This window comes from Macaca fascicularis, chromosome 15 (assembly GCF_037993035.2).
Source record: "Macaca fascicularis isolate 582-1 chromosome 15, T2T-MFA8v1.1".
Classification (NCBI taxonomy): Eukaryota; Metazoa; Chordata; class Mammalia; order Primates; family Cercopithecidae; genus Macaca; species Macaca fascicularis.
Genome location: NC_088389.1, coordinates 47,157,399 through 47,171,413, shown reverse-complemented (window position 1 = coordinate 47,171,413; position 14,015 = coordinate 47,157,399). Strand labels below are relative to the sequence as shown.

At 38.0% G+C, this 14,015-nt stretch overlaps 1 protein-coding gene across 11 annotated transcripts in view; it reads right to left on the bottom strand.

The window, feature by feature from the left end:
* Nucleotides 1–14,015, bottom strand: part of LPAR1 (lysophosphatidic acid receptor 1) — a 170,428-nt gene that overhangs the window by 73,583 nt on the left and 82,830 nt on the right. For 2 of the 11 annotated variants that reach the window (XM_074016825.1, XM_074016826.1), the window contains exon 4: nt 7,282–7,403. The exons of the other annotated variants lie outside the window; for them this stretch is intronic. The gene's annotated coding sequence lies outside the window, so the exon portion shown is untranslated. The remainder of the gene's footprint in view (nt 1–7,281; nt 7,404–14,015) is intronic. 11 annotated transcript variants of the gene reach the window in all.

Here is a 14,015-nt window from a genome sequence, read left to right as displayed (position 1 = left end):
CATACAAAGTTCAATAAGTACTTTTCTAAAAAGTTCATTATGAAATCCAAATCACTATAATTAGAAACTTCTCTGTAATAAGAAGTTATAGAATTTTACCCTGCCCAAGCAACAAAAACATTAAATAAGATAGCATTATTCCCAAATTAAGTTGTCCTCAAAACTGAAAAGAGAAGTTCATATTCATGGCCTTTTCTCATCCACCAATTATTTTATCTTAAGATGAGAGGGTTCAAAGGAAGTGATCTCGCTGGCTGCTCTGTACAATAGATGTTCCAAATCTCAGAAATTTACCTCACCTTATTGTGTGATCTCAAAATAAGTTATAACAAATCTGCCAAGCCTAAACTCTAAAGCGTCACATATGGTGTTCACCTTCACCATACACTTCATTCATCCATGTACACATTCATGAACTTTAATAGGATACCAAGTTGGGCATGGCACTGCATTATGCCTTCTAGGGGTATGACTAATGCACCCAAGTGCCTGCCATGGAGCCACTCATAGTACATCTGATGTGTTCTTTCATCTCTTGAAAGACAATTACATACGCATTAGCCAAGAGGAAAAAGGAACAGTTGGCATAAACTCACATACTAGTAATTACATCAATGTGGTTTAGTATTTAGATATGAATGTAAATATGTACTCTACTGAGATACTCTAAGGGAGACTGTAATCTCTGCTGATAAAGAACTAGTAATAAGATATAAATCAAAAAAACTTACTTCCTCCACTTCCATTAAAATACAGTAGAGTGAGGCAAGGCGGGTGCCTGATTTGCAGCTTTGGTTAAGCATTCTCATGTTCAACCAGCTAATTTGTTTTTCAGTACGTTCCACAACTGTTCTGAATCTCAGTTGTCTCATTTGTAAATTAAGGTAAGGATGACCTCTAAGACTTTTTAAATTCTTATTCTTAAATTCAAAATAATCAGGCCTATTTTCTTTCTCCAAAAAAGATTAGAAAAGAGACAGCATAGAATTTAATTAAATTCCATTAAGTCTCTATTAACAAGAAAAAAGTCCTCGCCCTTCTTAGAGCTTCAAATTGGACATTTTCAAAAGTGAGGTGTTTTGTCACAAGAACTAGAAAATGGGCCACAAAACAATACTGAGATCCACTAAAAATGATTTTAAACTAGAATACTTAAAATTGCTGAAGAATATGCAACTAGTAAATTTTAGGAGGTTTATCTGAAAAAGTACATAAAATGCTACTTCTTATAAAATAATAATGTATATCAATGTGATATACACATAGGCAAAAAGAAACTGTGGAACACATAAATTGTAAGTTAATAAAAGCACTTTTTATCTATTATAGCCCATTTTCTACCATGCTGAGAAAAGGAACACATCATCGTACTTGCCAGATTTCCGAAGAGAATTCTGTGTCAGTCCTAAGAGGAAGGAATGGAAAAATTCACTAAAAACACTAAGATGTACTGGATAAAGCATAATAAATAGTCCTTAGATGCACTGCTAAGCTAAGAGGGAACTTAAACCAAGGTGAAAGGCTGTCCAGGCAGCAGACTGTCAGAGATCATGGGGACAGGGCTTTAATACTACTGGGAAACAAGATAAGCCCTTGGGCTTGACTGAGGCAGTCAGTTGGAATTAAGACCCACCCATCAAGCTAGCAGCCTCAAAGATCTTCATATCAGTAAGTGTGTATATCAGAAAAAAAAAAGATATCCCTACTTGCATTGGGAAGAACAAGGAAGTTTTGTCGAGCTCAGGCTCCAGGTTGGAAAATAAATAAATAAAGAGCCCCTTAAGAAATCATGACTCTAGTCCCATAAATCATACAAGGCTGGGATTTGAAGTTAGACTACGTCAAGTCTGAGAACCCCCAGGAGAAAAAATTAACACAAACCAAGGTCCCGAGTTTGGGATATCCCCATGCTCCTCCCACTCACCGCCTAATACTAGCGAACACCAAACTTCTCTGGAGGAGGAGACCTCAACACAGTCACATGGGATTCTCTCAAACCAGCTCCACTGAATATAAACTCATCTTCCAAAAGTGAAAAAACACAGGAGGATGCCACATGTGAGAATCCCCAGAACAGTCCACAGCAGGATTAGACCCAAGAATGTCAGATAATAAATGATTAAAGACAAAACTGAACTAACTGCATTCTCCCTTTTCCACTTCTATTGGTTCAACAGTTATACACTGTTTCTATTCCTTAATGCTTAGTCTTAATATTCTAACATGCACACTTGACAAGAAGTCTGAAGGTAATCCTCTTCCCTTGATACGTTTTCTCTCCATTGCCTCCACTCCCATCTTACATGTTACTGTGGCTCAACATTCGACTTCCATTTGTTCTGAAGCCTACCTAAAATTACTTGCTATTATTTATTTTCAAAGTTTATTTGGTTACCCCATAAGAAGCCAGTAGAATTATGTTACAAGAACAAACAAGGAGAGTAAGAACAAGATAAATGATGAGTTAATCTAATTTAAGACCATAAATGAGAGTTTCTAAATAAAATGCAAGTAAATAAAACATGCATCTTCAAGATACACACACACACACACACACACACACACGATAGGGTGCGTGTATGTATAACTAAATGGGTTGTGTGTATGTATATATACTTCTTATGACCAAATAGGGTTTATTCCAGAATGCAAAGATGATTTAACATTTAAAAATTTGGTTACATAATTAACCACTTTAACAAATTCAAAGAGAGAAAACAAGCCAATGATCATCTCAAAAGACATGGAAAATGTGCTTGGTAATTTTTAATACACTTTCATGATATTTTGACAATCTACAATTAGAAGACAATTAATTTCCCTAACTTATTGAAAGGTAGCTATCAAATATGTACACCAATTGTCATATTTAAGCATTCGCTTTCAAAACATTCATATCATATTTAAATACGACATTCATGTCATATTTAAGCATTCACTTTCAAACAGAAACAAGGACAGGTTCAACATTAGACAGATCAACGAGACAGAAAGTTAACAAGGATATCCAGGAATTGAACTCATCTCTGCAGCAAGCAGACCTAATAGACATCTATAGAACTCTCCACCCCAAATCAACAGAATATATATTCTTCTCAGCACCACATCGCACTTATTCCAAAATTGACCACATAGTTGGAAGTAAAGCACTCCTCAGCAAATGTACAAGAACAGAAATTATAACAAACTGTCTCTCAGACCACAGTGCAATCAAACTAGAACTCAGGACTAAGAAACTCAATCAAAACCGCTCAACTACATGGAAACTGAACAACCTGCTCCTGAATGACTACTGGGTACATAACGAAATGAAGGCAGAAATGAAGATGTTCTTTGAAACCAATGAGAACAAAGAAACAACATACCAGAATCTCTGGGGCACATTTAAAGCAGTGTGTAGAGGGAAATTTATAGCACTAAATGCCCACAAGAGAAAGCAGGAAAGATCTAAAATTGACACTCTAACATCACAATTAAAAGAACTAGAGAAGCAAGAGCAAACACATTTGAAAGCTAGCAGGAGGCAAGAAATAACTAAGATCAGAGCAGAACTGAAGGAGATAGAGACACAAAGAACCCTCCAAAAAATCAATGAATCCAGGAGTTGGTTTTTTGAAAAGATCAACAAAATTGACAGACCGCTAGAAGACTAATAAAGAAGAAAAGAGAGAAGAATCAAATAGACGCAATAAAAAATGATAAAGGGGATATCACCACCGACACCACAGGAATACAAACTATCATCAGAGAATACTATAAACACCTCTACGCAAATAAACTAGAAAATCTAGAAGAAATGGATAATTTCCTGGACACTTACACTCTTCCAAGACTAAACCAGGAAGAAGCTGAATCCCTGAATAGACCAATAGCAGGCTCTGAAATTGAGGCAATAATTAATACCCTACCAACCAAAAAAAGTCCAGGACCAGATGGATTCACAGCTGAATTCTACCAGAGGTACAAGGAGGAGCTGGTACCATTTCTTCTGAAACTATTCCAATCAATAGAAAAAGAGGGAATCCTCCCTAACTCATTTTATGAGGCCAACATCATCCTGATACCAAAGCCTGGCAGAGACACAACAAAAAAAGAGAATTTTAGACCAATATCCCTGATGAACATCGATGCAAAAATCCTCAATAAAATACTGGCAAATCGGATTCAGCAGCACATCAAAAAGCTTATCCACCATGATCAAGTGGGCTTCATCCCTGGGATGCAAGGCTGGTTCAACATTCGCAAATCAATAAACATAATCCAGCATATAAACAGAACCAAAGACAAGAACCACATGATTATCTCAATAGATGCACAAAAGGCTTTTGACAAAATTCAACAGCCCTTCATGCTAAAAACGCTCAATAAATTCGGTATTGATGGAACGTACCTCAAAATAATAAGAGCTATGTACGACAAACCCACAGCCAATATCATACTGAATGGGCAAAAACTGGAAAAATTCCCTTTGAAAACTGGCACAAGACAGGGATGCCCTCTCTCACCACTCCTATTCAACACAGTGTTGGAAGTTCTGGCCAGGGCAATCAGGCAAGAGAAAGAAATCAAGGGTATTCAGTTAGGAAAAGAAGAAGTCAAATTGTCCCTCTTTGCAGATGACATGATTGTATATTTAGAAAACCCCATTGTCTCAGCCCAAAATCTCCTTAAGCTGATAAGCAACTTCAGCAAAGTCTCAGGATACAAAATTAATGTGCAAAAATCACAAGCATTCTTATACACCAGTAACAGACAAACAGAGAGCCAAATCAGGAATGAACTTCCATTCACAATTGCTTCAAAGAGAATAAAATACCTAGGAATCCAACTTACAAGGGATGTAAAGGACCTCTTCAAGGAGAACTACAAACCACTGCTCAGTGAAATGAAAGAGGACACAAACAAATGGAAGAACATACCATGCTCATGGATAGGAAGAAGCAATATCGTGAAAATGGCCATACTGCCCAAGGTAATTTATAGATTCAATGCCATCCCCATCAAGCTACCAATGACTTTCTTCACAGAATTTGAAAAAACTGCTTTAAAGTTCATATGGAACCAAAAAAGAGCCCGCATCTCCAAGACAATCCTAAGTCAAAAGAACAAAGCTGGAGGCATCACGCTACCTGACTTCAAACTATACTACAAGGCTACAGTAACCAAAACAGCATGGTACTGGTACCAAAACAGAGATACAGACCAATGGAACAGAACAGAGCCCTCAGAAATAATACCACACATCTACAGCCATTTGATCTTTGACAAACCTGAGAGAAACAAGAAATGGGGAAAGGATTCCCTATTTAATAAATGGTGCTAGGATAATTGGCTAGCCATAAGTAGAAAGCTGAAACTGGATCCTTTCCTTACTCCTTATATGGAAATTAATTCAAGATGATTTAGAGACTTAAATGTTAGACCTAATACCATAAAAACCCTAGAAGAAAACCTAGGTAGTACCATTCAGGACATAGGCATGGGCAAAGACTTCATGTCTAAAACACCAAAAGCAACGGCAGCAAAAGCCAAAATTGACAAGTGGGATCTCATTAAACTAAAGAGCTTCTGCACAGCAAAAGAAACTACCATCAGAGTGAACAGGCAACCTACAGAATGGGAGAAAATTTTTGCAATCTACTCATCTGACAAAGGGCTAATATCCAGAACCTACAAATAACTCAAACAAATTTACAAGAAAAAAACAAACAACCCCATCAAAAAGTGGGCAAAGGATATGAACAGACATTTCTCAAAAGAAGACATGCATACAGCCAACAGACACATGAAAAAATGCTCATCATCACTGGCCATCAGAGAAATGCAAATCAAAACCACAATGAGATACCATCTCACACCAGTTAGAATGGCGATCATTAAAAAGTCAGGAAACAACAGGTGCTGGAGAGGCTGTGGAGAAATAGGAACACTTCTACACTGTTGATGGGATTGTAAACTAGTTCAACCATTATGGAAAACAGTATGGCGATTCCTCAAGGATCTAGAACTAGATGTACCATATGACCCAGCCATCCCATTACTGGGGATATACCCAAAGGATTATAAATCATGCTGCTATAAAGACACATGCACACGTATGTTTATTGCGGCACTATTCACAATAGCAAAGACTTAGAATCAACCCAAATGTCCATCAGTGACAGAGTGGATTAAGAAAATGTGGCACATATACACCATGGAATACTATGCAGCCATAAAAAAGGATGAGTTTGTGTCCTTTGTAGGGACATGGATGCAGCTGGAAACCATCATTCTCAGCAAACTATCACAAGAACAGAAAACCAAACACCGCATGTTCTCACTCATAGGTGGGAACTGAACAATGAGATCACTTGGACTCGGGAAGGGGAACATCACACACCGGGGCCTATCATGGGGAGGGGGGAGCGGGGAGGGATTGCATTGGGAGTTATACCTGATGTAAATCACGAGTGGATGGGTGCTGACGAGTTGATGGGTGCAGCACAGCAACATGGCACAAGTATACATATGTAACAAACCTGCACGTTATGCACATGTACCCTAGAACTTAAAGTATAATAATAATAATAAATAAATAAATAAATAAAATAATAATAATAATAAATCTTAAAATAATATGAAAAAAAAAAAAAAAGAAACAAGGACAGGCGCAGTGGTTCATGCCCATAATCCCAGCACTTTGAGGGGCTGAGGCAGGCGGCTCACTTGAGGCCAGGAATTTGAGACCAGCCTGGACAACATGACGAAATCCCATCTCTAATAAAAATACAAAATTTAGCTGGGCATAGTGGTACATGCCTGTAATCCCAGCTATTTGGGAGCCTGAGGCATGAGAATTGCTTGAACCTGGGAGACGGAGGTTGCAGTGAGCAGAGATAGCACCACTGCATTCCAGCCTGGGTGACAGAGTGAGACTCTGTCTCAAAAAAAAAAAAAAAAAAAAAAAAAAAAAAGAACATGAAATTTTTTTAAAAACCTTATTTTTATCCACACATAATATAATCAGCTACACAGAAAATGCAAGACACCTATAAACAAACTGTATTAAGAGAGTTTAACAAATTTTCTGAATTAATCATCAAGCCGTATGAATCAACTGCTACTATAAAAATACCAGAAAAAGGCCGGGCGCGGTGGCTCACGCCTGTAATCCCAGCACTTTGGGTAGCCAAGGCAGGCGGATCACAACATCAGGAGATCAAGACCATCCTGGCTAACGTGGTGAAACCCGGTCTCTACTAAAAATACAAAAAATTAGCGGGACGTGGTGCCAGGTACCTGTAGTCCCAGCTACTCGGGAGGCTGAGGCAGGAGAATGGTGTGAACCCAGGAGGCGGAGCTTGCAGTGAGCCAAGATCGTGCCACTGTACTCTAGTCTGGGCGACAGAGCGAGACTCCGTCTCAAAAAAAAAAACAGAAAAAAAATTCTAGTTATTATTTCCAGACAGAACACATATACAGTAATGAAAGCTCTAATGTATCCAGGAATAAGTTTAACTTTACAAAAGCATACAAGCAAACCTAATTAAATGAAGAAATAAAATATTTTGTGAATAAAGATGTAAAGACGTCAGTTTTCCCAGTATCAATATATAAATTTAACATGATAAAATTAAAATCCCAAAAGAGTTTCTCATGGAACTTGACAGACTCCCTGAACATTGATATGAAAGCACAAAAGAACAACACCCAAGACAACTGGAAAACTAATAACTAGATGCCTTATTGAATACTACATTTTAAAGTGACGATAGTCAGGACATTGTGATATTGGCATAGGAATACATGAATAACCCAATGGAACAGAATAGAGAGCCTGAAACACACATATTATAACTTGATATGAGAGATATGATTTTGCCCATCAATTAAGAAAATGACATATCTGTTCATTCATGTAAAAATACTTAAAAACTTAATATTTATTTTAAACACAGAAATCCATTTCAGGCAATATGAAGATATACATATAATAAAATACAATTTTAAGAAGAAAATGAAAAAATATATGTATAAGCTCTGAAGAGGGGACTATTTCTAAATATGACCAAAAAGCATCAATAAAACTAAACCAATCAAAATTTTAAGACTTCTGTGCCGCAAAATCTAATGAGTGAAAAGAAAAACTAAATTAGTAGAAACTTTAGAAACACACATAAGAAAGACTTTCTCTACAGTGAAATGTAAAGACTTCTTGCCAATCAAAAAAAGTCCAATAGAAAAAGGGGCACCGATGTGGATAGGCAATTCACAGAAAAGAAAACCTTAAGAGCCAATAATCACATGAAAAGAATATTACATTTACAGGGAATCAGAGAATTAATTACAAACTGCAGTGAGATCCAATTTATTTTCATCAGGTTGGCAAAAATTACCAAGTCGGAAAATGTCAAGAGTCAGTGAGGTCAGTCCTACAGTGCTGGTGAAAGTAAAATTTAGTACAATAGCTTTGACAACCAGTTTGGCAAAAACTATTAACTATGAACATGTTCATACACTAGATCAAAAGATTCTAACCCTAGTTAAAAAAATCACACATGTGCCTAAGGAGAGACACAAGAATTCCAGTTGCCACTTTTTATAATATCAAAATATCAAAAGCAACACAAATATTGATCAACTGGTAAATGAATAAACCACAATATTACCAGAAAGATATATTATAAAGCAGTTAAAATAAACAAAGTATAGCTTTAAATATGCTAATGATGGAAGCAATTTGCACAAGGATGCATGCAGTACATTATTCTCGTGAATATTAAAAACTTGCAGAAGCCAAGACGGCTGACTGGAGGCATGTGGTACTCACCTCCTCCACAAAGAATGGAAATAGCAAGTAGATAATCACACCTCAAAAAGACCACCTAAGAAAGAGTACTAGAATTCAACAGAGAAGTGACAGGAAACACCTAAGGCAAGGAAGAAGAGGGAAGCAAGGCAGCCTGCTTTTCTGGGACTGGTGAGAAGCCTGGAATGGCTCTTTGATGCAGCGAAAGCGGAAGGGACCCCCAGTGGTCCACAATCCCACCACAGATTCCAATCCTAGACACAGGAGAGGCCCTCAACCCACAAGAGCCCTGAGACTCATGTAGGGAGCTGCCTGGAGACCATACAACAGCATTACTCCAGAGATGGAGCTCATGCCAATTCCCACCTTCCCCCTTACCCTCTAGTCCTAAGCAGCTACAGCAAAGCACCACTTTCAGAGCCCAGCCCCCACCACATTGCATTCTACCCAAGGGGCCCAAGACCCCCCCTCGCTCCACATATCTGAAGTTACACTGACACCCCCTGCCTGCATCTACCACCACAGCTGACTGCCACTGGCAGCAACTCTGCTGCCCGCAACAGCAGAGCTACAACACATTTAAAAGTGCCCTGAGGAAAGGCTACTCTGCTTATAGCTGCCACCTGGGGCTGAAGCATGAGCTCTCCAGCCACCCATCTATGGTTGCTGCCACTGAAAGCAACCCCGCCCTCTCCAGCAGTAGGACCACAGCACAGTCACTGCCACCCCCACCAAGCATTCCACTGGAGAACTGAGGATCACCCCGCCCCTGCCTACCACAGCTAGCACCAGCACACAGCACTTGGGAGCCTGAGGACACGACCACCTGGCCCAGCTCCGCCGTCTACCCCCAGTGCTCAAGCATGCCATCCAGGGGCCTCAGGATCTCCCTGCCCCAACCACCACCACTGGCATCTGAGCACGCTTCCTGGGGGCCTCAGGATGGGCTCACCCAAACTGCCACTATCACCTCAGTTGGCACACAGACATATGTGCCACCTGCAGGACTAGCGACTGGCGCTCCCAGTCTGTTGCAGCCACTGTCAACACAGTATGGACCACTTGGATCCCACAGGGTTGTCCCATCACTAATACTGCTATCTCCCACACCACACCTGACACTCAAAGGGACCTAAGGACCTACCCACATGCCTGGCCCACTGCTGCCACTCAGGCAAGCCTGGAAGCCCAAGAATCAGCCTGCCTGGACCTCTTACACTGGTACCAGCATACACCAAGAACAGGCATGCTCAGCCTGCAACTGCCACTACTGAGGCTCAGGACTGACCCATCTGACATCCCCGGCCCCAGCAAATCTTTCCCACAGCCTCCACAACCAACCATACCCTAAGCCACTTAAAAAATTACAGACACGTAGGCCGGGTGTGGTGTTTCATGCCTGTAATCCCAGCACTTTGGGAGGCCGAGGTGGACAGATCACCTGAGGTCAGGAGTTCAAGACCACCCTGATCAACATGGAGAAACCCCAACACTACTAAAAATACAAAATTGGCTGGGCATGGTAGCACATGCCTGTAATTGCAACTATGTAGGAGGCTGAGGCAGAAGAATCGCTTGAACCCAGGAGGCAGAGGTTGTGGTGAGCTGAGATCGCACCATTGCACTCAGCCTGGGCAACAACAGTAAAACTTGGTCTCAAAAAAAAAAAAAATTACAGACACTACTGATGCATTTACAGCCAAAGAAATTATATGGAGACTACACTACTTCACATACTCAGAATCAAAGCCAAAGTGACCTACACAACCAACACCACAGATACATCTTCAGGAAAACATCCTCCCCTATGAAAGTAAATTCCCAAAACAGGAATAAGAAACTTTTATATCGGATGTGTAAATTATCAACATGCAAACAAAAGAAACACAAAAAAGCAAGGAAACATGACACCTTCAAAAGAGCACAATAATTCTTTAGCAATAGACTTTAATGAAAAAGAAACTTATGAAATCCAGGATAAAGAATTCAAAATAATAATATTTTAAAAAACAGTGAATTATAAGAGAATTCAGATTAAACAATAAAAAGAAATCAGAAAAACAATTAATGATATAAATGAGAAATTTAGCAGAGACAGATATCATTAAAAAGAACCAAACAGAAATATTGGTATTAAAGAATTCACTGAAAGAAATACAAAATATTTTCAAAAAGCTTCAACAACAGACAAGATCAAGTAGAACAATTTCAGAATTTGAAGACAGGTCTTTTGACATAACCCAGGCAGACCAAAAGAGAAACAAAAGGATAAAAAAAGAATGAACAAAGCCTATGTGACATATTGGACACAATATACTGATCAAATATTTGAATTTTACATGTTCCAGAAGGCAAAGAGAAAAATGAAATGGATAGAGGACCTATTTAACAAAATAATCGCTGAAAATTTCCCAAGTCTAGCAAGAGAATTAGACATCCAGATATCGGAGGCTCAGGGATCCCCAAACAGATACAACCCAAAAAGGTCTTCTCCATGGCATATTATAATCAGACTGTCAAAAGTCAAGGACAGAGAATTATAAAAACCACAAGAAAAAAAAAAAGCATCAAGTCACTTATAAGGGAACCCTCATCAGACTAACAGATTTGTCAGGAGAAATTGTATAGCCAGGAGAGAATGGGATGGGATGACACATTCATTTGAAGTGCTGAAGGAGGGAAAAAGAAAGAAAAAAAAAAATCCTGCCAGTAAAGATACTATACCCAGCAAAGTTATCCTTCATAAATGAAGAATAAATGATGTATTTCCCAAACAAGCAAAAGCTGAGGGAATTACCACTAGACCATACCTACAAGAAATGCTTCAGGGAGTCCTAGACTTGGAAGTGACAGGATAATTTCTACCATCATGAAAACACACAAAAGTGTAAAACCCACTGGTAGAGCAAACACATAAATGAGGAAGAGAAAGAACTCATATGTTACCACTAAAGAAAACCACAAAACCACAATGATAAACAAAAAGAAAGGAAAAAGGATACATGAAACAACCAAAAATCAATTAACAAAACGACAGGAATAATCCCTCATATATCAATAACAACCAAGAATGTAAACTGATTAAATTGCCCTCTTAAACGATATAGACTGGCTGAATGGATTTAAAAACGTGATCCAACTATATTGTTACCCACAAGAAACTCATCTCATCTGTGAAGACACATGTAGACTGAAAGTAAAAAGATAGAAAAAGATATTCCATGCAAATGAAAACCAAGAATGAACACAAGTACCTATACACATGTCAGATAAAATGGACTTTAAATTAAAACAGTAAAAAGAGAAAAAGAGGATCATTATATAATGATAAAAGAATCAATCCAGGAAGATATAACAATTCTAAACATATGCACAAAATACACAAACATCTAGATGTTTAATATTATTACATCTAAAGGAAGAGACATTTTCCAACACAATAATGGTTGGGGACTTCAACACCCCACTTTCAGCATTAGGAAAAAAATTAACAAAGAAACACTGGATTTAAACTATACTTTACACAAAAATGGACCTAACAGACATTTAGAGAACATTTCATCCAACTGCTATAGAATATACATTCTTTGTATCAGCACGTGGAACAGTTCCCAGAATAGACCACACAAAAAAGTCTCAACAAATTTAAATAAAAATCATACCAATTATCTCCTCAGACCACAACAGAAAAAAACAAAACAAAACAAAACAAAAACACAAATCAATTACAAGAGTAACTTTGGAAACTATACAAATACATGGAATTTAAAAAAAATACTACTGAATGACCACTGGGTCAAGGAAGAAATTGAGAAGAAAATCAAAAAATTTCTTGAAACAAATAAAAATTGAAACACAATGTACCAAAACCAATAGGATACAACCAAAGCAGTGTGAAGAAGGAAATTCATAGCAATAAATTCCTACATCAAAAAACTAGACAGATTTCCAATAAACAACCTAAAAATGTATCTCAAAAAAACTAGAAAAGAACAAAATCAAGCCCCAAATAAATAGAAGAAAAAAATATATAAAGATTAGGACATAAAAAAGGATGAGTTCATGTCCTTTGCAGGGACATGGATGAAGCTGGAAACCATCATTATCAGCAAACTATCACAAGAACAGAAAACCAAACACTGCATGTTCTCACTCATAAGTGGTAGTTGAACAAGGAGAACACATGGACATGGGGAGGGTAACACCACAAACGGGGGCCTGTCTGGGGGTTGGGGGGCTAGCGGAGGGATAGCATTAGGAGAAATACCTAATGTAGGTGACGGGTTGATGGGTGCAGCAAACCACCATAGCACATGTATACCTATGTAACAAAACTGCACATTCTACACATGTACCTCAGAACTTAAAGTATAATAATAATAAAAATACTATGTGTAGTAGAGAATAAAAGTTATTATTTTAAAAATAAAGAAAGAAAGATTAGGGCAAAACTAAATAAAATAGACTTTAAAAAACAATACAAAGGATCAAACAAGAAGTTACTGTTTTGAAAAGATAAACAAAATTGAACTGCTAACTAGAATAACCAAGAAAAAAGATGACCCAAATATAGTAAGAAATGAAAAAAAAAAAGCAGTGCAACTGATACCATAGAAATACAAAAGATCATCAGACTATTATAAACAACTGTACGCTAGCAAACTGGAAAACCTGGAGGAAATGGATAAATTCCTAGAAACATACAACATACCAAGATTGAATCAAAAAGTAGAAAACCTAAACAGACCAATAATGAATAATGAGACTGAATCAGTAATAAAAAGTCTCCCAACAAAATAAATTCCAGGACTAAATGACTTCACTGCCAAATTCTACCAAACTTACAAAGAACTAACACAATGCTCCTAAAAGGATTCCAAAATATCAAAGGGGGGTAATTTTTCCTAATTCATTCTACAAGGCCAACATTACACTGATATCAAAACCAGAAAAGGATGCAACACAAAAAGAAAACTGCAGGGCAATATCCCGGATGAACACGGATGAAAAAAGTCCTCTACAAAATATCAGCAAACTGAATCTAACAGCACATCAAAAAGATAATATACCACGTTGGGTTCAGTGGCTCATGCCCGTAATCCCCGAATTTTGGGAGGCCAAAGTGAGAGGATCACTTGAGCCCAGGAGTTCAAGACCAGCCTGGGCAACAAAGCAAGATGCCATCTCTACAAAAAAAAAAAAAAAGTTTTAATTAGCCAGGCAT